The 20,883-nt window shown below is 44.9% G+C and overlaps 1 protein-coding gene across 4 annotated transcripts in view; it reads left to right on the forward strand.

Moving 5' to 3' along the window:
* The window catches only part of sema6cb (semaphorin 6Cb), a 123,892-nt gene that overhangs the window by 34,628 nt on the left and 68,381 nt on the right, over window positions 1-20,883 (forward strand). Inside the window, exon 3 of one of the 4 annotated variants that reach the window (XM_014200833.2) lies at window positions 7,822-8,081. The exons of 2 other annotated variants lie outside the window; for them this stretch is intronic. The gene's annotated coding sequence lies outside the window, so the exon portion shown is untranslated. Of the gene's footprint in view, window positions 1-7,821; window positions 8,082-13,789; window positions 13,983-20,883 lie in introns of those variants that run through there. One more of the 4 variants, XM_014200834.2, reaches the window with a different exon arrangement.

Consider the following 20,883-nt stretch of genomic DNA (forward strand, 5'->3'; position numbering starts at 1 on the left):
TGGCGCTGCTGGCGAGAGTACAGTTGAAACTGCGGACTGTCTGGCCCATGCACTGTCAGTGACCCTAATTGATATCCTAGACTTTTTCTTCAGATAACACTCTTCTGAATTCCCAGACCTTTCCAGGCCTCAGATCTTGGGAAAAATGCTCGGCGTAAACATTTCACCCTGTGGTTGTTTTCACTGGGCAACGATTGAGTGAGTGAGTGAGTGAGTGAGTGAGTGAGTGAGTGAGTGTGCGTGCCGGAGTCCTGCTGGGGGTGCGTGTGTTGATTGCCCTGTGTGGACTGTGTGTGTGTATGACGTCTTGGATTCTGCCAAATATCTTGAGTAACAAGCAAATGCAATGTGTCTAAAGACCAGGCCCTTACTTTCTCTTGCTATTCTATCTGTGGTGCTTTTCTCAGCTTTCCTGAAATATTCCTCCACTCCATGAACTGTTTAAAAGGCAGCCAAACACTTCAAAAGATATCCACTTGAAGCATGTCAGCCCCAGGTTGGCAGCTCTCTGAAATGATCTCATCTTGTCCTAACCCTCTCATTACCCTCTTAAAAACCTCCTCAGCACGAGAGCTTTGTGTGGATCACTAATTTCCGCCATATTTCAATAATTAATGCGAAGGGTTAAGCAGCACTACTGCCGCATATTCATTTATATGTATTTATTTTCCGGTGGGGCAGTCCATGGGGACGCAGGCTGGTTTGTCATGAAAGGGGCTCTATGTGATGGCTGATTTGTGCCACATATGCTGTTAAACCTCAGCCTGCTCTCCCATGGCGACGAGGCTCCTGCGCCGATGTGTCACCACTACTGTATTTAAACACCTCTCCCCTGCGGGCTCCAGACTTGTGATCAAAAAGCCCAGCACGGCACCAAGCCTCTCTCCATCTTTTTTTATATTCAACAGTCATTACGGGTGCATAAATAAGTAATGCAGGATCAATCAGAAAGAACTTGGCCTGGAGGGAAGCTCGGGGACTGTATAATGGAGTTATTTGAATAAGGTGGCTTTGTTTTTTGGGGGCCTCATCAGAAAAGGGCCCCGCGTGTCCCACAATGGATCGGGCTCTTAATTGAACGCCTCCTGATGCAAATTGGTCATAATTTATGGATGGTTTGTGAAGGGACTGACAGAAATCCTTTTCTACTGTAAATTGTGCTCGCAGTCTGACTCCAGAATTCAAGAGGCTGTGTTTATCGGATCTCATTCACTGCTGCTCTCTCTATCGCTCCCTCAGCGACTCTATCGGTCTCTTGGTTTTTCTTCTCTCCGACTCACTCCTCCAGCCCTTTTCTCTATCTCTCTCATTTCTTTTCTCTTCTCCCTCTATCCTCACATTGGCAGCTGCCCGTTCCCAGCCTCTAAAGCACTAATTTACTTTTCATCGGTGTGTGCTGTAATTGAGTTTTAATCACCGTTTTACATCATGTTTTGATATTCAAATCAGCCATGTCAGCCAAGAGAAGGGGCTTTTCACCACGTTGTCATTCACAGAATTTGATGCTTAAAACACATTGAAGTTTGATTGCATGTTCAACATTAGCGCCTGGTTCTTGAGCGAGCCAAAACACCTGCAGACACTGTTTTTACAGGACCAGCTGAATGCCACCAAGAGCTGATTGATATTTATCTGAGATGGGGATAACTTTGTAACAGTCATTGGTTCTTGCTCACGGCCCAGTGTGGGCTAGGCAATGAAAATGTATGCAAGCCAATTCGATTCAAAATTAGAACAAGTAAAATTGCGACCACCAAGGGAAGGGAACAACCCTCAAAATAGAAAATGTGTGGACTCTCCGATACAGAAGAACATTGTCTTGCATATAGAGTGGTTTTCAGCGCCTGTGGGATCCGTTTGGGTAGAGCGAAAGACGAGACCAACTTGTAGTCAAAAGATTCTGCTTCTGAACAGTTAGCTGGCATATCGATGTGAGGTTGAGCACCGGTTGATCATTCCGGATCATTCTATCACCCCCACTGAACGAATAGAAAAGTTCCCACGTTCCTCACTGCTGGTGAGATGGAGATAAGCAGGGCTTTAGACTGAATCAAACTAAAGAAACCAAACCAGGCCTCCGCAACAACACAAACCCCTCATCAACTACCTACAACAACAAAGTGAACTTTTGGAGACTTCTATAAACACTTGTCTTCTGTTTTCTTGTTATTTTTGTGTGCCTGGCTGGAATGGAAAACGGGTCCAATCCCTCTATCTCCCAGCTTTGAAACCTGAACTCTACAGTCTCTTCTCAGATTATACTGCAAGCACCACATGAGGCACGGATTAGGATGCATGAGTCTCTCTCTCGCGCTCTCTCTCTCTCTCTCTCTCTCTAGCTCTCTCTCTCGTTCTCTCTCTCTTGTTCTCTCTCTCTCTCCCCCCTCCCCGTCTCTTGTTCTCTCCCTTTCTCCTTCCCTGTTGGCTGAAAGATTGTGATTGACGTTTAGCACGTCTGCAGCCGTTGGGAAGGCTTTCGGAGTGGGCCCTCTCTTTTTAGCTTGTCCGTGACAGTCTCCAAACAAATTGTAACACTAAGACGAAACGCGAGCTGGCAGCCAGCGTGTAAACCATTCAACTCCTCAGAGCTTCTATAGTTTTTTTTCTTCCTTATAAGACTCATTCCCTAACATTTAGTTGAGAATGTTAAAGCATTTTTTCTGTGTGTGTGTGTGTGTGTGTGTGTGTGTGTGTGTGTGTGTGTGTGTGTGTGTGTGTGTGTGTGTGTGTGTGTGTGTGTGTGTGTGTGTGTGTGTGTGTGTGTGTGTGTGAGTGAATTGCTGAGCTCCCTCTGTTGGGAAGGTTGGGAACATACTCCTTCCTGAGTAATTGCTTTGACAGGCTTTTTACCTTTTGCTCCACTCCTGTAATCACTTCATGAAAGCCATTGCATACAATCTGGAATCTCACCTCTGGGATGAATCTGCTGGGATGAATTTGCTTCTTCAAAGTTTGTAAAAATAAATGGTTTCCCCACCCAAGCATTAACCATCATGACAGCTAAATTGCCCCCAGATCATTGCTATGAGTCAGTCATAGTCTTTTCACCTCTGGTAAGGAATGGTTCATTTTTCAATCTTTTTGGTGCCTGTTTGATTAATTTGGTGGAAATTTAGAGGGAGGCAATTATTATTTCAAGTAATTTCTTGCATTGCTTAATTATTCAATGAGTACCCCAAGCTACTCTTTTGATACTGTATCACTAGACATTACTCAGGAAAAGTAGAGCTATTACAAAGCAATGTCAAGGACAGAACCAGGAAATGAACACAAATAGCCTACATATCCATGGACTGTGGTATTTTGTCATGTATCCTTCGCGACATTGTGAGTTTGGCTAGTTCATTCGCTGCCTAGTTCATTCGCTGCCTGTCAGCCCTTAGTGTTCCCCATCCATTAACGATGTTCCCTTTATCTTTGTCTCTGCCCTTCTGATGGTATGAAACCAGCCCGGTAACGAGGCCTGCCATTTAAAAGGCCGCTGCCGGCTGCATTCTTCAAGTGTCGCCTCTCATTACAAACCCCTCTGATATTTGTTTCTTCTCTCCTCCTACCTTCTTCCCATGGTCTCAGTTTTAAGCACTGTCTGGTCTGCAGGACACCTTATCGGAACCTCCACTTTTAAGTTCAGTGCAACAGGACATGTTTTGGTAAGGAGAGAATACGGTACATCAGAAAGGGAAGGACTTTATAAGAATGCTACTGCTGTCCATTCTTATATTCTTTCCCTTTTCCCCCCCTTTTTTTGGCTAGATCTATCTTGTTTCCGCACAATTGCACAGATTGTAATCTCATTCTGGCAAAAAAAGCCAAACTTGAAATGAAGCCATACATCACAGAGTAAACAGCGGAACGGAGAGCGAGGGAGCGAGAGCGAGTGAGCTGAAAGAGCAAGCTGAAAGAGCGAGGCGGAGGGAAAGGCGGAGATGGGGAGCATGAATTGCCAAGGGAAAGGTAAATAAACACTGGCATCAATCAGTTCACAGAAGTCAATCTAACTCGCCGCCATCCCCATTCTCCTCACAAGGATGTGACATTTAAGAGAGCGATGTCCTGTTTTTCAAGGCCTAATTAAACATTCCACGTTGTGCCAAGAGACAGAGGCACCCAGCCTGCAAGTCCTTCCCCTGTAGTTGTCCATTTCCCCTAAAAGAGCATTCGGGCAACTTCCTGAAAGTACTAACGTTAACTGGCATTCCCTGAATGGCATTAGAAGGGCGATTCTGGTGCCCTCTAGCTTTTTGTGTGTGAAGACCCTTAGCGTGTTTGGCAGTGCCCTCCCATGTGCCCCATTTGTGGTCAGTCTATTTGCCAGCAGCGTCAAGCAGTAGTAACTATGGTGACTGTGCTCTGAACAGCTAGAGGTTTCAGAGCCCCCAGGGAGTACCACTGAGCTATCTGAATCTGGGCACCTAGCAGCCCTTGTTTCCTTGCAAGGACTTTTTTAAAGGGTCATAGAGATGTAAGAAAAAGCATCTACTGACGTCAATAGAAAATACATTTATCTCATATTTACTAGTCCAGACAAAGAATGAGGTACCAGAACACTGTCTTCACTGACAAAAGCTCACAATACAAGGCAAATTAGCGTTGTGGTAGCATGTTTATCCTTCTGTGCTATGCTAATTGTGTCTGCATGTGTTTTCAACAGTGACAGAAGTGAGAGTGCCTGCATATCTGACCTGCTCACTGTCCAAGGAACACTATAATTATACCTACAATGAGATTGCCAATAGGTTAAACAAAATGAACATTTTCAGATGCTCTACTCTCTCCCAACTGTCCTTATATCCCTTTGGCATGAATTTTGCAATAACACGGGGGATATGGGAAGCTTTAGCCTGAGAGGACGCTCAAGCAGGCTTTGAATTCTGGGCCGTTACAAAGAAAAGCCATATTCCCTGTCCTCGGCTTGAATCAAAATGCTCGGCTTGGGTTATATGGAACAAATAGGCGCCCTCCCTGTGACTGCATGTGCTGTATTCTGCCTCGACTAGCACCTGTCTGCTTATCAGTGCGGCAGGCAGGTATTGAGCTTTTGCAGATGACAGAATTGCCGGGTTCCATCTCTGAGCCTTGAACAAAAGAATGAGACTGGAGGGGGGGGGGGGTGTAATTTCTGTGAAAGATGGATGTCACACAGAGGCTGAAAGTAGGACTGCTCTCAGAAGGACAGTGGAGTGACAGCGCCAGGGCAGGGATGATACCTAATGGCAGACAGTTCTTCATTCGTGGGGAATACTGACCTGACCTGCACAGACATGTTTATTCATCAGTCTCCTGCGCTCTGGGGTGTTGCGTCTGCCATGTTTTTCTGTTTTGATAAAGAATTAGTAGAAGTGTTTCTGATGTGGTGCACCTTGACTAAAAATCTCAACCCTCAAGTTCAACTGCGCATACACTTCAAATACAACCTTTTACTGTTGATTAGCAGATCCTGAAATCATTTTTGTTTCTAGAACCGTGGATGCACACAGATAGATATCTAGGTCTATCTCGTCTCTCTGCTCAGGTCTCTACTGTCTCTACTGATCAATTCCTCAGCCCGTCTGTCGGCCAAGCTTACTCACAGGGCAGCGCAGTCGGGAGACGGACCCTCACGGCAGGAGTCTTCATTAAACCAATCCCTTCCTCCACCTCATCCTCCCACGCTCCCCGGGCCTGGCCAAAGTTAATGAGAAGATGTGATCCCCTTGAAACCCTCCCCCTCGTCCACAGCACCTTATCACCACCAATGTTTTTCTCTCACGGCTGCTTGAATCATGGCTGTAGGGGTAGTGGCTGGTTAGCCACCTCCCAGCCATCTTAGGTTTTGTCTCATTCCTGCTGTTTACTCTGAAGGAGTGGTAAGGAGTGGTAACTGGCTGCAGGGGGTTGTGTGGGGGGAGAGCGGTGTGGATCGGTTGTTTTCTCCCAGCAAAATGGATTTGCAGTGATGGATTGCATCAGTTGAGCCCTACAGGACGCTGCCTGTAGCTGAATCATAGCTTTAAACAAATTACGTGGGCATAGCGGAGCCGTTGTGCTCCGTGCCCAAACTCAAGACCTGGCTCGTCGAGTGCACTGCCAGGGCATGCATGCCAATTACCCCTGCTGACTTGCCAAGAACAATGAAAGAGAGAGAGAGAAAAAAATAGAGCTATTTGCTCACTTGCTGAGGCAAACACATTTCTAAAGCACCATTTCTATTCACTAAATGAGTCAAAAGAAACAGTCACGCAATGTAATGACCATGTTTTTTCATGGTAGGTTATAGACTGCATCCATAGGCCAAGCCACATGTGAAAGAAACAAAGCCTAACTGCGTAAGGCTGGTAGTTTATGGTCTGTGCTATCCGGGATCCTTGGAATGTCACTACCCTCCATTGAAGTGAAATGGGTTTAGGGTAGGGGTGATGGTTAGGATTTAGGGTAAGGACACCCCACATATCCCAGACAGCCCTGACCAGCAGTTTACCCTCAGAGTTAGAGACATGAGACTTCCTCTTTTTGGGCTGGTAGGGTTTTTCTTACCCTGGATAGCAGGATTCACTGTAGTGTGTAGTCACACCATATTACCCTCTATCTACCGGTGAGTATTTGGATCAGGATTCACTTGCGATTGTGGCAGTCTATTTGGGGAGGATGACAGTTCTGTGTATAGTGTGGCGGTGGTAAAAAGTGGCAGAGTTATTTGCAGATGTTGGATGGGAAAGTTCCTTGCAGTCTGGGTGGTCCTGAGGGATGAATAGGCCTCTATTACAATGACCCCTCATCACAACCCTTGGGCGGTGTAGGCCTGTCTTCATATAGATTGGAGGGACTGCCATAGGAATACGTAGAGAGCACAGGATCTGAGTAATCATTTGTTGTTTGTATTGTCTCATCTTTTTCTTGACCCAGAAAAATGCATACACACTTTGAGCTGTTTTAAGACAGTAAATAACAAGGTTAAACTCCTTTTAATAGCCCCGCCAACCCCTCTCCAACCCGAGCAGGGAGGTTGAGGCAGGGCTGCACGACCCGGGCCCTTGCTTTTGGGTCTGGCGTGAATTTAGACGAATGGAGCCATCCGACTGTCAGATGATGAATTGCAGTCTGCGGGAGAGCCTCTCCTTTATGTAAAAGAGGCACTCGCAGACATGGCACTTTCATCAATCAGACGGGGCCCACTGTAATTTCATTACAACGGCAGAAAGAGGAGCCAGTGTGCCGATGCAGCAGACAGACTCCTTGACAGACCCCTGTTTTTCTTTTGCTGTTTGGAGACTTAACCCTCTCTGTGTCTATGGCTGGGGATGAGACACTTTCGGTTTATTTGGAGGCAAAAGCTATTCGCCCCACTATCTCAGTAAGGTTATACATTATTGCAAAGTTAAAATGTCCATCCACAATTCAGTTGTATTGCTTCTACAGCGATATCTCAGTCTCAATTAAAGTGACACCTGGGTCTCACATTCACACTTCCCACAAAGCCCAGTACAGCTCCCCGACAGCGGCCCCCCATGCTTAGTCAACACTTCACAGGCTCCGGAGATGAGTTTGGTACAGAGCGCTGCCCCAAATGGAATTCCTGTGCGTTCCGGATGTGTTACATTGGGACTATATTGAAATGGCAGCAGAGGAGGTGGAACAAGCCATGAGTCAACAGCGGAACAAGGCTAGTGTAATCTCCAGGTGAGGGAGCGCAAAAAGTAGAGCGAAAGTGTGATTCCTCCCACCTAGTTTTTCTCTCCACGCTTTCCAATTACCTCTTTTTTTTTTATACTGTTTCCCACTATTTCTCATTCTTTCTCCTCTCTCCCTCTCTCTCTGTCTGTCTCTCTGCGTGGGGTCGTTCAGTCGCGGCGGCGCTCACAGCTGGGGATCCGGAGCACTCCAGCTGTTTTGGCAGATAAGCCGCTGCCTGCCCGACTGGCTTCCTGCCGCTCGTCAGTCGAACGGGACTCGCACTGTCACCGTTATTCACGCGGGACGGGCAGGTTTCTACTGCGATGGAATCCCCGTCGCCAACCATCGCCTAATCCCCTGTCCCAGAGAGTGAGATGGCGAGAGTCCAAATCAACAGAACAGCTCCTTCTCCTGCTACACAGATAGTGACGGTAATGGAAATAATGAACTGAAAATAGAAAACCCTTGTCCACATGGCTGAAGATCCTATGCATCACAGCGATGGTATGTTCGAGGTAGCTTGTGTTGCTAAGATAGTCTTTAAACAATAGGACAGAACTTTCTGAATGATAATAATTCAGTCATTTATTTGTACGTGCTCGTACAAGTGTTGCTGTCAACTGTCAAACCAAAAGCTTGTTGCCAAAAAGCTTGTTGCCATAACTTTTCCAAAAGTTTGACGCTGAGAAGGGGTGATGCTGAAACACTGGAGTTCTATAATTTATAAAGTTCTGTCCTATTGTTATTTTTTTGAAATTGTTATTTATTATAAGGATTCAGTATCCCATAGACCAGAAAGTGGCTTGCAATTTCACAATGTCATAATATGCAATGTTGACATTCACCCCATAAATATATGATGTGTGTTCCCATGGCAATCAAAGGGACATGATATGAGTACTCAAACAGTGTGCGCTGCATTCAGACGTTGTCTCTCAGACCCCCTTGTGTATGGAGCCTTTCAGCTCCATTATTACGCCTAATTGATTTGTTATTCCACTAATTATTGGGATATGATATCTCATTGTCACCCATGATGATTTGATCAACTCTGAAAGGTGTGACAGCTGGCAGTACTGAGACGTACAGTCCCGTAGGCGCTCGCAGCCCAACGTCCCTGACGTACCCTGATGTGAATGGAGAATCAGGGTTAGCAGCTCCATCCAACTGGAAGGTGGCGAGTTTACAGCCGAGGGCAGAGGGCTTAGATGATATTTCTGTACCTGGAGCAGGGAACTGATTGCCTGATGAAAGCCCATGCAAAAGGTCAATAAACAGCGGCCCAGTTATTGTGTGGCAGATTGAGAAGGAAATTGTTTTGCTGTGCTGGGAGGTGTGGTCTGTGTGTGCTGCCTGGTGCCTGGCTATTTCCGCTGTGGGTTTCTCTTGGCAGCGAGTCTTCCAGCTGACCTGTCAGTGTTACTCAGTCTGTGGGACTGTGAAATGGCCCACCACGGGGCCCGCTCGGGGCCCCACAACCTCTCCAGCTTTCTCCTTTTATTTCTCTTTAGCTTGCTCCCTCTCTTGCACTCTTGTTTCTCTGTCCCCCTTTCTCTTCACGAGAGGTTTAGTGTTTCCTGTTGGGATCCCGTTTGCCTGGCTTGAATACAAATCAGTCGAAAGAGAGAGACCAATTTTTCATAATGCGCTGGGAACACGCCAAGAATCGGAGCAGACTATCTCAACAGACCATCTTGCTTCCAGTTTTTTGGGGCAGTGTCTGCCGTTGAAGTATCAGGTACACGGTGAGTTTGTCAAGTTGCTTTTCTCTTTGTATGTGGGTTAGTTTGTGTTAGTACAGATTCTGCTGCAAGTCTCTTCCACACAACCTTTTGTGTACAGTATTCTATGTCTATGCCCGTGTGTTTGTATGTTAGATCATTATGAGTGGGTGTGTGTTTGTGCAGTGCTGGCCAGCGGGACTGCAGTATTTTTCTTCTGGTGGAGCGATGGAAAGAGGCTGGTCCTTCTGGCACTTACATCAGTGGGGCCGACATTGGCAGCCCCAAACCCTGAGGACCATTAGCAGACCAGAGTAGTCCTGTAGCGGGCCTGCCTGGCGGCCCGTGTCCCACTGGTTTCCATGAGTCTCCTTCCAAAACACTGGCTCGTGCCAGGCCACGACATGTCAGTGTTTATGGCCACCCCTTGCCCCCTGGCCCTCACTGCATCCATTCATCCAAACAGCATGTTGACATAGAGTAGTGCGGTCATTAATGTGCACCCTCCAATGGTTCAAGAACATGAGGGTCAGAGGTTATTGTTTTTTTTTCTGAAACAGTTCATGAGTAATGGTTTATAGTGGCTGTGAAAAAATAATTGATTATCTAGTTAAAAAAAATGTAATCTATGTTTTTCGGGCTTCCGAGTGGCGCAGCGGTCTAAGGCACTACATCTCAGTGCTAGAGGCGTCACTACAGACCCTGGTTCGATTCCAGGCTGTATCACAACTGGCCGTGATTGGTCCCATAGGGTGGTGCACAAATGGCCCAGCGTTGTCCAGGTTAGGTATTTGGCCGTGGTAGGCCGTCATTGTAAATAAGAATTTGTTCTTAACTGACTTGCCTAGTTAAATAAAATAAAATACAACGGCTATTGAAACACGAGGCATCTCCATATTCAAGGCTGGGGAAATGTAATTTCTGAGAAATCCCAGAGCATTTTAGTGTCATCCCAACTCCATCATGTCCTACATTGGAAACATGCTCCTTTTCCAACTGGATGTGTACCAATTTGTGTTGATTTGATTTTGAGTAAGAATTTCACTGCTCAGCAAGTTCTCTCTTTTTTTTAACTCTTTCTCTACTGGTTGAGAGGTTAGCTTGCCTGCGTTAATTAACCAAGCTCGGTAAAGAGACATTTTGTTATTCTGAATGTCAGCATGTGTTTTTCCTCTTTGTTTGAGCAGCTGCTTTTGTTGAGGAACAGATTCTATTTGTTTTTTGTTCAAATATAAATAATGAGTCAGTTATGGGGAGAGAAACATGAGCTAAACCAAACCTGCTGCCAGGACTAGAAGTCTGTCTCAGCTACAGTAACTGTTAAATTAGCAGTACATTAAGCACCAATGGATGTTTTGAAGGGATGAAGTGTATGAAGTAGGCTAATGACTTTTTGGGACTGTAGAGGAAGTTACACACACCCTTGGGTTTAGTAGAACTTCCCTTTCTAAAAGTTTTTTAAAAGACACGGGTTGAGTAAATATTGAGAAAGTCCATGCTAGTTATTCCTGTTTGACCTGTTTTAAAGTCATGTTTAATTTACAAGGTGAAGGCAGTTAGAAGTAATATTAACTTAAGCAATGAATATACAAAAAGCTAGTCTGAAAAATGGTCTGTCATGCGTATGAAAGGCTTAAGAGAAGCTGAGTTAAGAAGTAGACTGTTAATGTCATGAGGACGTTTTGTGCTACCTAGAGGTTGAGAATGCTGAAAAGCTCAACCTGTAAATGTTTCTCTGAACCGTAATACCAACACATCACACGCATTTCATTCTACATACATTTAAAGACATTTCATTAGTCACGGCACACTGCCTTCATCACGAGAAAACACAACTTTTCAGTTTGTGTGAATTTAAAGTTTTTGTTTTGGAGTGTGGTTGACACCATGTTGTTACATGGGCATGGAGCAGAATGCTCCCCCACAGGAAATGTCATGGTATACTGTGTCTTCTCAAGTCATGTAGTAGAGTGATGAACCTAAGAGGGCTTGAAGCAAAACCAGAAAGTCAACCACTTCTCCTAACCAGAAACCAACCTCCATAATTACAAGCCAATGCGCTCTTCCCTTTGATGTATAACTTTAGGGAAGTTGGTTGGATACCGCCCTATAGCGATAATTGTGCGGTGAGCTTACTGGTGTAAACTGGCTGTAGTGAGTCACCCAATTGGGGATGAGATCATTTTTGTTGCTCGGGGTGAGTTCGTTCCACCCAATATAAAGGGCTGTTAACCTGTCAAGGTATAGGGGGCAGTATTTTCGATTTCGGATGAAAAGCGTGCCCAGAGTAAACGGCCTAATACTCGGGCCCAAAGTCAAATATTTGCATATTATTAGTAGATTTGGATAGAAATCACTCTGAAGTTTCTAAAACTGTTTGAATGATGTCTGTGAGTATAACAGAACTCATATGGCAGGCAAACACCGAGAAAAATCCAACCAGGAAGTGTGGAAATCTGAGAATTGTAGTTCTTCTTTTGAATCCCTATAGAAAACTACAGTGTCTGTGGGGTCACGTTGCACTTCCTAAGGCTTCCATTGGCTGTCAACAGCCTTCAGAAAGTTTTTCCATCATTCTCCTGTAACCGGGCAGAGAATAGGAGCTCAGTCAATGAGTGGACTGCTTATGGACAAAGGACTTGGTGATGCGCGAGCCCGAAAGCGCGCCCCACCTTCTTTTTCTTCTTGAATGAATACGCTATTGGAATATTCGCGACGTTGTATGTTAAAAATACCCTAAGGATTGATTGTAAACAACGTTTGACATGTTTCTACGAACGGTAATGGAACTATTTGACTTTTCGTCTCTGGAACTGGGCTCGCGCATTATGCCTTTGGATAGTGATCTGAACGCACAAACAAAACGGAGGTATTTGGACATAAATATGGATTATTTCGAACAAAAATAACATTTCTTGTGGAAGTAGGAGTCCTCGGAGTGCATTCTGACGAAGATCAGCAGAGGTAAGAGAATATTTATAATACTAATTCAGAGTTTTGTTGATGCCAGAACTTGGCGGGTAGCTGTATAGCTTGCTTCGATGGCTGAGCTATGTACTCAGAATATTGAACAATGTGCTATCTCCGTAAAGTTATTTTGAAATCTGACAAAGCGGTTGCGTCAAGGAGTAGTGTATCTATAGTTCTTTCAATAACTGTTGTAAATTTTAACAACGTTTATGATGAGTATTTTTGTAAATTGATGTGCACATTCACCGGTAGTTTTGGTGGGAATACATTTTCTGAACATCACGCGCCAATGTAAAATGCTGTTTTTGGATATAAATATGAACTTTACCGAACAAAACATACATGTATTGTATAACATGAAGTCCTATGAGTGCCATCTGATGAAGATCATCAAAGGTTAGTGAATATTTTAGCTGTACTTTTGGTTTTTGTGATGCATGTCCTCACTTGGAAAATGGCTGTGTGGATTTTCTTGTGAAGTTTATGTCCTAACATAATGTAATTTTTTGCTTTCGCCGTAAAGCCTTTTTGAAATTGAACAATGTGGTTAGATTAACGAGAGTCTTATCTTTAAAATGGTGTAAAATAGTTGATTGTTTGAGAAAATGAAATTATGAGATTTTTGCTGTTTTGTATTTCGCGCCATGCTATTTCACTGGCTGTTGAATAGTGTGGGACTGTCACGTCCCAATTAGCCCAGAGAAGTGAAATCCTCCGATATAAAACACCCCATCCATTGTCATTGTTATTTCCAGGTTGATGGCTTTGAGATCTGAGGCAAAGCGTAATTTTTTTTTCCTCGAGGAGCATTTTACATGAAGTAACATGGAAGTAATCAAATCAAATTGTATTTGTCACATGCGCCGAATACAACAGGTTCACCTTACAGTGAAATGTTTACGTACAAGCCCCTAACCAACAATGCTTTAAGAAGTTTTAAGAAAAATAAGTGTTAAATAGAAAATAAAAGTAACAAATATTTAAACAGCAGCAGTAAAATAACAGTAGCGAGGCTATATACAGGGGGTACTGGTACAGAGTCAGTATGCGGGGGCACAGGTTAGTCGAGGTAATTGAGGTAATATGTACATGTAGGTAGAGTTAAAGTGACTATGCATAGATAATAAACAGAGAGTAGCAGCAGCGTAAAAGAGGGGTCTGGGTAGCCCTTTGATTAGCTGTTCAGTCTTATGGCTTGGGGGTAGAAGCTGTTAAGAAGCCAATCTACACACGTAGTTATGCAACCAGGGTATGCATGCTCCATTCCTGGTTTCCAATCAGAGATTGAGGGATTTCAGACAATATGAAATCTCATCTGCCTCCTGGATCCCCATGATTACAAAAGAGCCTGGTGGGGAGGGAATGGGCGAATGGGAGCTTAGAGCACGGTGGTAGAAAGGACAGCGTTGACAAGGCAACTAGAGCTCATTATTTCTCCATCTATGCAGGGGCACGGTGCTCCGTTGATGGGCACCAGAAGAGAGGATGGAAGGATGGATGAGGTTACGCCCACGTCTAAAGGGCATCCAGGATATGACACGACTGGACTGTAATCCAGGATTACCTGTCCGATTCTGTCGTCTGTGTCAACGATCCACGTCAGCGGAGATAACCACACCGGCCAAGACTTTGACTCACTGTGTGAGTGTTTGTCTCTGTGATATGGCTCTGCAACATCTGCAGTTGGTTGTGAGTTGCCCAGCAAGCCCAGACTGCACAGTGCCCAGGTTTCCACAGTGGGTCTGGGAGGATGTGTGGTATTGACACAGGTGAGGTGTCTGCTGGCAGAGAGACTGGGGGTGTCTGGTTCTGAAGCATGGCAGGGTGTAATAAAGATCTACACTGTAGCTCTGTGTGTGAGAGAGGTCCTCTGAGACGTGTATCTTGGGGTTTAGAACTACAGGTCATATTACAGTGGGCTGGATTACAGAAAACCCCAAGAACAGCCCTGACTCCTGTCTTTGTATAATCCACTTCCTCAACGGTGTATTGCAACAGAATAACAACTGCTATTTAAATATCATGTCTTCAGTGATGTCTTTCCACAGCAAGGCTCGGTTTGGAGGTGATGTTCCTCCTGCAATGTTAACAGAGGGGCACTTAATGTGTACACACGGATTGGGGGGGAATTTGGGAGTTCTCTCCTTTCGGGAATTTGCACTATTTTGGTTGAGTACTGAGGCAGGCAGCGAAAGCTGCATTTTTCATTTTGTTGGTTTATACATCGCTCAGTGAGTTTAAGCAGTTTTGCGGCTTTGCCTCTAAAATTAGAGACTAATAGATTTCTCTACCAAAGTTGGTTCAACTCAAAAAATGTCACTGTCAACTTGAGCGACTTGTACTCTGTGAGGGTTGGTAAAGGTACAATAAGCTTAATTTTCCCCAATGAGTGATGGATCTAGTGTCTTGACAAAGATTCAGTGAGTCTACAGTGAACTATTCCTGTGAACTTTGAAGAGAAAGCTTTCGTAGATAGAAAGAGCACAGAATAGCTGTGAATTTGTTACCAAAATCATTGTCTCCTTCTCAAAATGTTAATGTTTTTATAATAGGCCTGCTGGTCCTTCAGGTTCGATAAGCTAGACCTGTGGGTTGGGATGGCTTATAATTGCCTGTTCATTTAGTTTTATTACGTCCCTGAGCCAGTGTTCTCTCTCCATTTTGGATGTGCTATGCTGTAATTTCTCTGTGTGACTGTGCTATAATTATATTTAATAACAAGGAAACGAGAGAGCCTAAGATGGCTATCTTAGACCCTACATTGCTACTGTTTGTCAGAATCCATGTTTACATTGACATTTTCCAATGAAGTTGTCAAAATGACTGAAAGGAAACAAATGCATGCATGGGACCCACGCAGGCAGGCAGCCAGGCAAAAACCAACCCTACTGTGTGCATTTCTGCACATACAAATACACACGCATGCACTGAAATGTGCTTCTTGACTACAGCCATCACTCTAGCATTCACCACCCCCTCTCAGTCCGCAGGTCATACATTTACACGGCATGTATGGCATCTGTGTGTGTTTGTGTGGGTGTTAAAGTTTGTGTGTGTGTGTGTGTACAGGATGTATGCTTTTCCAATGGAGGATAGTTGGAGGAAAGGGGGGGTCTCCCCCGTATAATGTGGTCTTTAATAAAGACACAGGTTGCCAGATTGGAAGTGTCAGTGTGTTGCAGCATGCAGTCTCTCAGGGTGATTTATGACTGTGCTGCGAGGCTATTAGATTATGGGCTCCAGCTCTGCTCCGTGTAGGTGATAAGAACAGCCTACCGCCATGGGAAAACTCCCTGTTCACGCGCCTCATTTCAGGGGGACTTGGCAGTTTTTTTCACTAGGTACCGTCTGAAGGAAATTGTATCTAAGCACATTTGCCTGTCTTGTGGGTGTATCAGCGTTCCCATTTAATGTTTGATCCTTTAAAAGTTTGGGGAGTCTTGCTAAGAAAGGGGAAGTAGTGAATTATTATCATCGGCACTCAAAGTATTTTAACATCACCGTCTCATTTTCACCTCTTGGGTTGCTGGCTCCAATAAATGGACCCTAATCAAAATAACTTCATCCACTTACATGCAATTCTGTCTAATTTTGACAAACCATTCTTACCTTAGAAGCAGAACAACAACCAAATCTGCAACTCGGCAGTTTCTCCATTTCACCATGGGCCTGAAAAGGGGCTGTGGGGGGAGAGGGGTTAGGTCGCGAGGACAGAGTGCTGGGGTCAAAGTTTGCACTGCAGAGCGCCGTGGCTAAAAGGCCAGTTGTCAACCGCCGGTGAAAGAAAACAATGGGGCATCGGCTGGAGCGCCTGGGGGGAAAAGGACGAGTCAGGGTCGCTTTCAATTAGCGCAGCAGGCCATCTCTGCAGCTAGCCACAGGGGCCGGGAGGAGGTGGCGGTGAGGGGTGAGGAGTGGGTGGAGGGGATCGGGGAGCAGGTGCAGCACAGCGCGAGAGAGAGAAAGACAGAGACCGAGAAAGAGAGAGTCGTGCTTGTCCCCGACTGCCCAAGGAAGAACGCTTTTGCCTGGAAGGAAGCAAAGGGTATGTGTGTGTGCGTGTGTGCGCATCGAGAGTGAACTGTAGAGATAGGCTTACTGTTTGAAACCATGATGGAATCCTGACAACACCTCGTTGGGAAGAAAGCGTAATGACATCTCATACTGTCAAAAATCCTGATGATTCATAAGACTTGAGAGGAGAAGGGCAAGGATCAGACAAAGGACCTCTTCTGTAAATCCCATTATAGTGGTCTATCACTCTGACATTCTATACTGGGGATTTTTGTTTCGTTTTTTTACTTAACCTTTATTTAACTAGGCAAGTCAGTTAAGAACAAGTTCTTAATAACAATGACGCCCTACCCCAGCCAAACCCAGACGACTCTGGGCCAATTCTGCGCCACCCTATGGGACTCCCAATCACGGCCGGATGTGATACAGCCCGGGAAAGGATGAGGCAGTCCGGCTGTACTGTATTCAGGAATAATGAGTTGCCTTTGTGATTTCTGGATTGGCCAATAAATCGTATTTTCCCTTCAAAATAACCTGATGAGTTTGGAAGTAGGACACTACAGTATGTTGTTTCACACACTTTACACACACTCCTGAGGTTTCTGTGCTCCAGCTGGCAGGATATGACTTGCTATGCTTTAATGTGGACGCACGCACACACACACACACACACACCCACAATGATATGTGTCGGATCCATACATAAGTGGATTCGTTTCTATTGTGGGTGTTGGCGTGTTGTAATAATTTTGGACATACCAGCCAAAACATATAGTATACACACACACACTCCCAGTGTGCTCACACGAGTTATTCCAACCATGATCTAGGCCTTACCACCAGTTACCAAGGGCAACACGTAAGGCTGACACATACAAACACATAAGCACAGCATTGGATGCATTAATATGCACATACATGGAAACATTGCACCGCAGGGCTCTCCAGAGGGTGATCCGGTCAGCCCAACGCATCATCAGGGGAAACTCTGCCTCCCCTCCAGGACACCTACAGCAACCAGTGCCACAGGAAGGCCAAGAAGATCATCAAGGTCCTTAGCCGCCTAAACCTCGCCCTGTTCACCCCGCTACCATCTAGAACCCGGAGACAGTACAGGTGCATCAAAGCTGGGACCGAGAGACTGATGGAAGCTGTTTATCTCCAGGCCATCAGACTGTTCAACAGTCACCACTAGCTGGCCTCCACCCATTACCATGCCCTGAACCTTAGAGACTGTCACAAGCCGGCTACCACCCGGTACTCTACCCTGCACCTTAGAGACTGTTGCTGTACATAGTCATTTAACACTGGTCACTTTAATAATGTTTACATATTGTTTAACCCACTTAAAATGTACAGTATATACTGTATTTTAGTCATGGCTCATCCTATATAACTCATTTTCTATTCACATACTGTCCCAACTGTCTATACACACCATTTACATACGTACTCTCCTGACAGTTTATTAGGTACACCCACTCCGTTCCAGAAAATGGTTAGCTCCTACAGATAGCGAGTCACGTGGCCATGGCTTGCTATATAAAGCATGCAGACAGGCATTGAGGCATTCAGTTGCTGTTCGATTGAACGTTAGAATGGGCAAAACTAGTGACCTAAGTGACTATGAGCGTGGTATGATCGTCCTAGCCAGGTGTGCCGGTTTCAGTATCTCAGAAACGACCGACGCCATGGGATCTTCATGCACGACAGTGTCTAGGGTTTACCGAGAATGGTGCAACAAACAAAAAGCATCCAGTTAGCGGCAGTCCTGTGTGCAACAACAGCTCGTTGATGAGAGGTCGAAGGAGAATGGCAAGAATGGTGCAGGCGGTTCACAAACAGGCAAGTAACAGTGCAGAACATATCTTGGGATGCACAATTCGTCAGTCCTTGTCACTGATGGGCTATTGCAGCAGATGACTACATTGGGTTCCACTCCTATCAGCTAAAAACAAGAAGAGGCTCCAGTAGGCACGCACTCACCAACACTGGACAATTGAGGAGTGGAAAAACATTGCTTGGTCCGACGAATCCCAGTTCCTGTTGCGTCATGCTGAGTCAGAATTTGGCGTAAGCAGCATGAGTCCATGGGCCCCATCCTTCCTGGTGTCAATGGTACAGGCTGTTCGCAGAGGTGTAATGGGGTGGTGAATGTGTTCCTGGCACACATTAGGTCCCTTGATACCAATTGAGTAACGTTTCCATGCCCCGAATTCAGGCTGTTGTGGAGGCTAAGGGGGGTCCAACCCGGTACTAGATGAGTGTACCTAATATCTGGCCTGTGTGTGTGTGTGTGTGTGTGTGTGTGTGTGTGTGTGTGTGTGTGTGTGTGTGTGTGTGTGTGTGTGTGTGTGTGTGTGTGTGTGTGTGTGTGTGTGTGTGTGTGTGTGTGTGTGTGTGTGTGTGTGTGTGTGTGTGGAATTTAATACATCCGCTGCTGTACATATCATTGTTAGTATATACAGTTGAAGTCGGAAGTTTACATACACCTTAGCAAAATACATTTAAACTCAGTTTTTCACAATTCCTGACATTTAATCCTAGTAAAAAATCCCTGTTTTAGGTCAGTTAGGATCACCACTTTATTTTTAGAATGTGAAATGTCAGAATAATAGTAGAGAATGATTTATTTCAGCTTTTACTTCTTTCATCACATTCCCAGTGGGTCAGAAGTTTACATACACTCAATTAGTATTTGGTTGCATTGCCTTTAAATTGTTTAACTTAGGTCAAACATTTCAAGTAGCCTTCCACAAGCTTCCCACAATAAGTTGGGTGAATTTTGGCCCATTCCTCCTGACAGAGCTGGTGTAACTGAGTCAGGTTTGTAGGCCTCCTTGCTCGCACATGCTTTTTCAGTTCTGCCCACATATTTTCTATAGGATTGAGGTCAGGTCTTTGTGATGGCCACTTCAATACCTTGACTTTGTTTTCCTTAAGCCATTTTGCCACAACTTTATGAAGTATGCTTGGGGTCATTGTCCATTTGGAAGACCCATTTGAGAACAAGCTTTAACTTCCTGGCTGATGTCTTGAGATGTTGCTTCAGTATAGCCACATAATTGTCCTTCCTCATGAAGCCATCTATTTTGTGAAGTGCACCAGTCCCTTCTTCAGCAAAGCACCCCCACAACATGATGCTGCCACCCCCGTGCTTCACGGTTGGGATGGTGTTCTTCGGCTTGCAAGCCTCCCCCTGTCACGTCCTGACCAGCAGATGGAGCTGTTGTAGTAGTTGGGGGTCAGGACGTGGCAGTCTTGTGTGTGTCTTGTGACTCCTGATCAGGAACAGCTGGGAATCGTTGTTCCTGATTGGGAGTCATATATGTAGGAGTGGTTTGTCACTGGGGTTTGTGGGTGGTTGTTTTTACACTGCATTGATAGCCTGTAAAACTGTCACTGTTGTGTTTATTGTTTTTTCAGTGGATGCTTTACTCCTTTTTTTGAAAATTAAAATATGAGTATCCATATTCCCGCTGCGCCTTGGTCCTCCTTTCAACAGCACGAAGGATTTTGTGACACCCCCTTTATCCTCCAAACATAACGATGGTCATTATGGCCAAACAGTTCTATTTTTGTTTCATCAGACCAGAGGACATTTCTCCAAAAAGTATGTTCTTTGTCTCCATGTGCAGTTGCAAACCGTAGTCTAGCTTTTTTTATGGCGGTTTTGGAACAGTGGCATCTTCCTTGCTGAGCGGCCTTTCAGGTTATGTCGATATAGGACTCGTTTTACTGTGGATATAGATACTTTTGTACCTGTTTCCTCCAGCATCTTCACAAGGTCCTTTGCTGCTGTTCTGGGATTGATTTGCACTTTTCGCATCAGAGTACGTTCATCTCTAGGAGACAGAACACGTCTCCTTCCTGAGCGGTATGACGGCTGCATGGTCCCATGGTGTTTATACTTGCGTACTATTGTTTGTACAGATGAACGTGGGATCTTCAGGCGTTTGGAAATTGCTCCCAAGGATGAACCAGACTTGTGGAGGTCTACCATTTTTTTTTTCCTGAGATCTTGGCTGATTTCTATTGATTTTCCCATGATGTCAAGAAAAGAGGCACTCAGTTTGAAGGTAGGCCTTGAAATACATCCACAGGTACACCTCCAATTAACTCAAATGATGTCAATTAGCCTATCAGAAGCTTCTAAAGCCATGACATCATTTTCTGGAGTTGTCCAAGCTGTTTACATACACTAAGTTGACTGTGCCTTTAAACTTCTGACCCACTGGAATTGTGATACTGTGAATTATAAGTGAAATAATCTGCCTGTAAACAATTGTTGGAAAAATGACTTGTGTCATGCACAAAGTAGATGTCCTAACCGACTTGCCAAAACTATAGTTTGTTAACAAGAAATGTGTGGAGTGGTTGAAAAATGAGTTTTAATGACTCCAACCTAAGTGTATGTAAACTTCCGACTTCAACTGTATTGTGTAAATTCATCGGGTATACACTGAGTATACCAAACATTAAGAACACCTTCCTAATATTGAGTTGCACCCCGCCCCTTTTCCCCCCA

The sequence above is a fragment of the Salmo salar genome, chromosome ssa05, assembly GCF_905237065.1.
Source record: "Salmo salar chromosome ssa05, Ssal_v3.1, whole genome shotgun sequence".
NCBI lineage: Eukaryota > Metazoa > Chordata > Actinopteri > Salmoniformes > Salmonidae > Salmo > Salmo salar.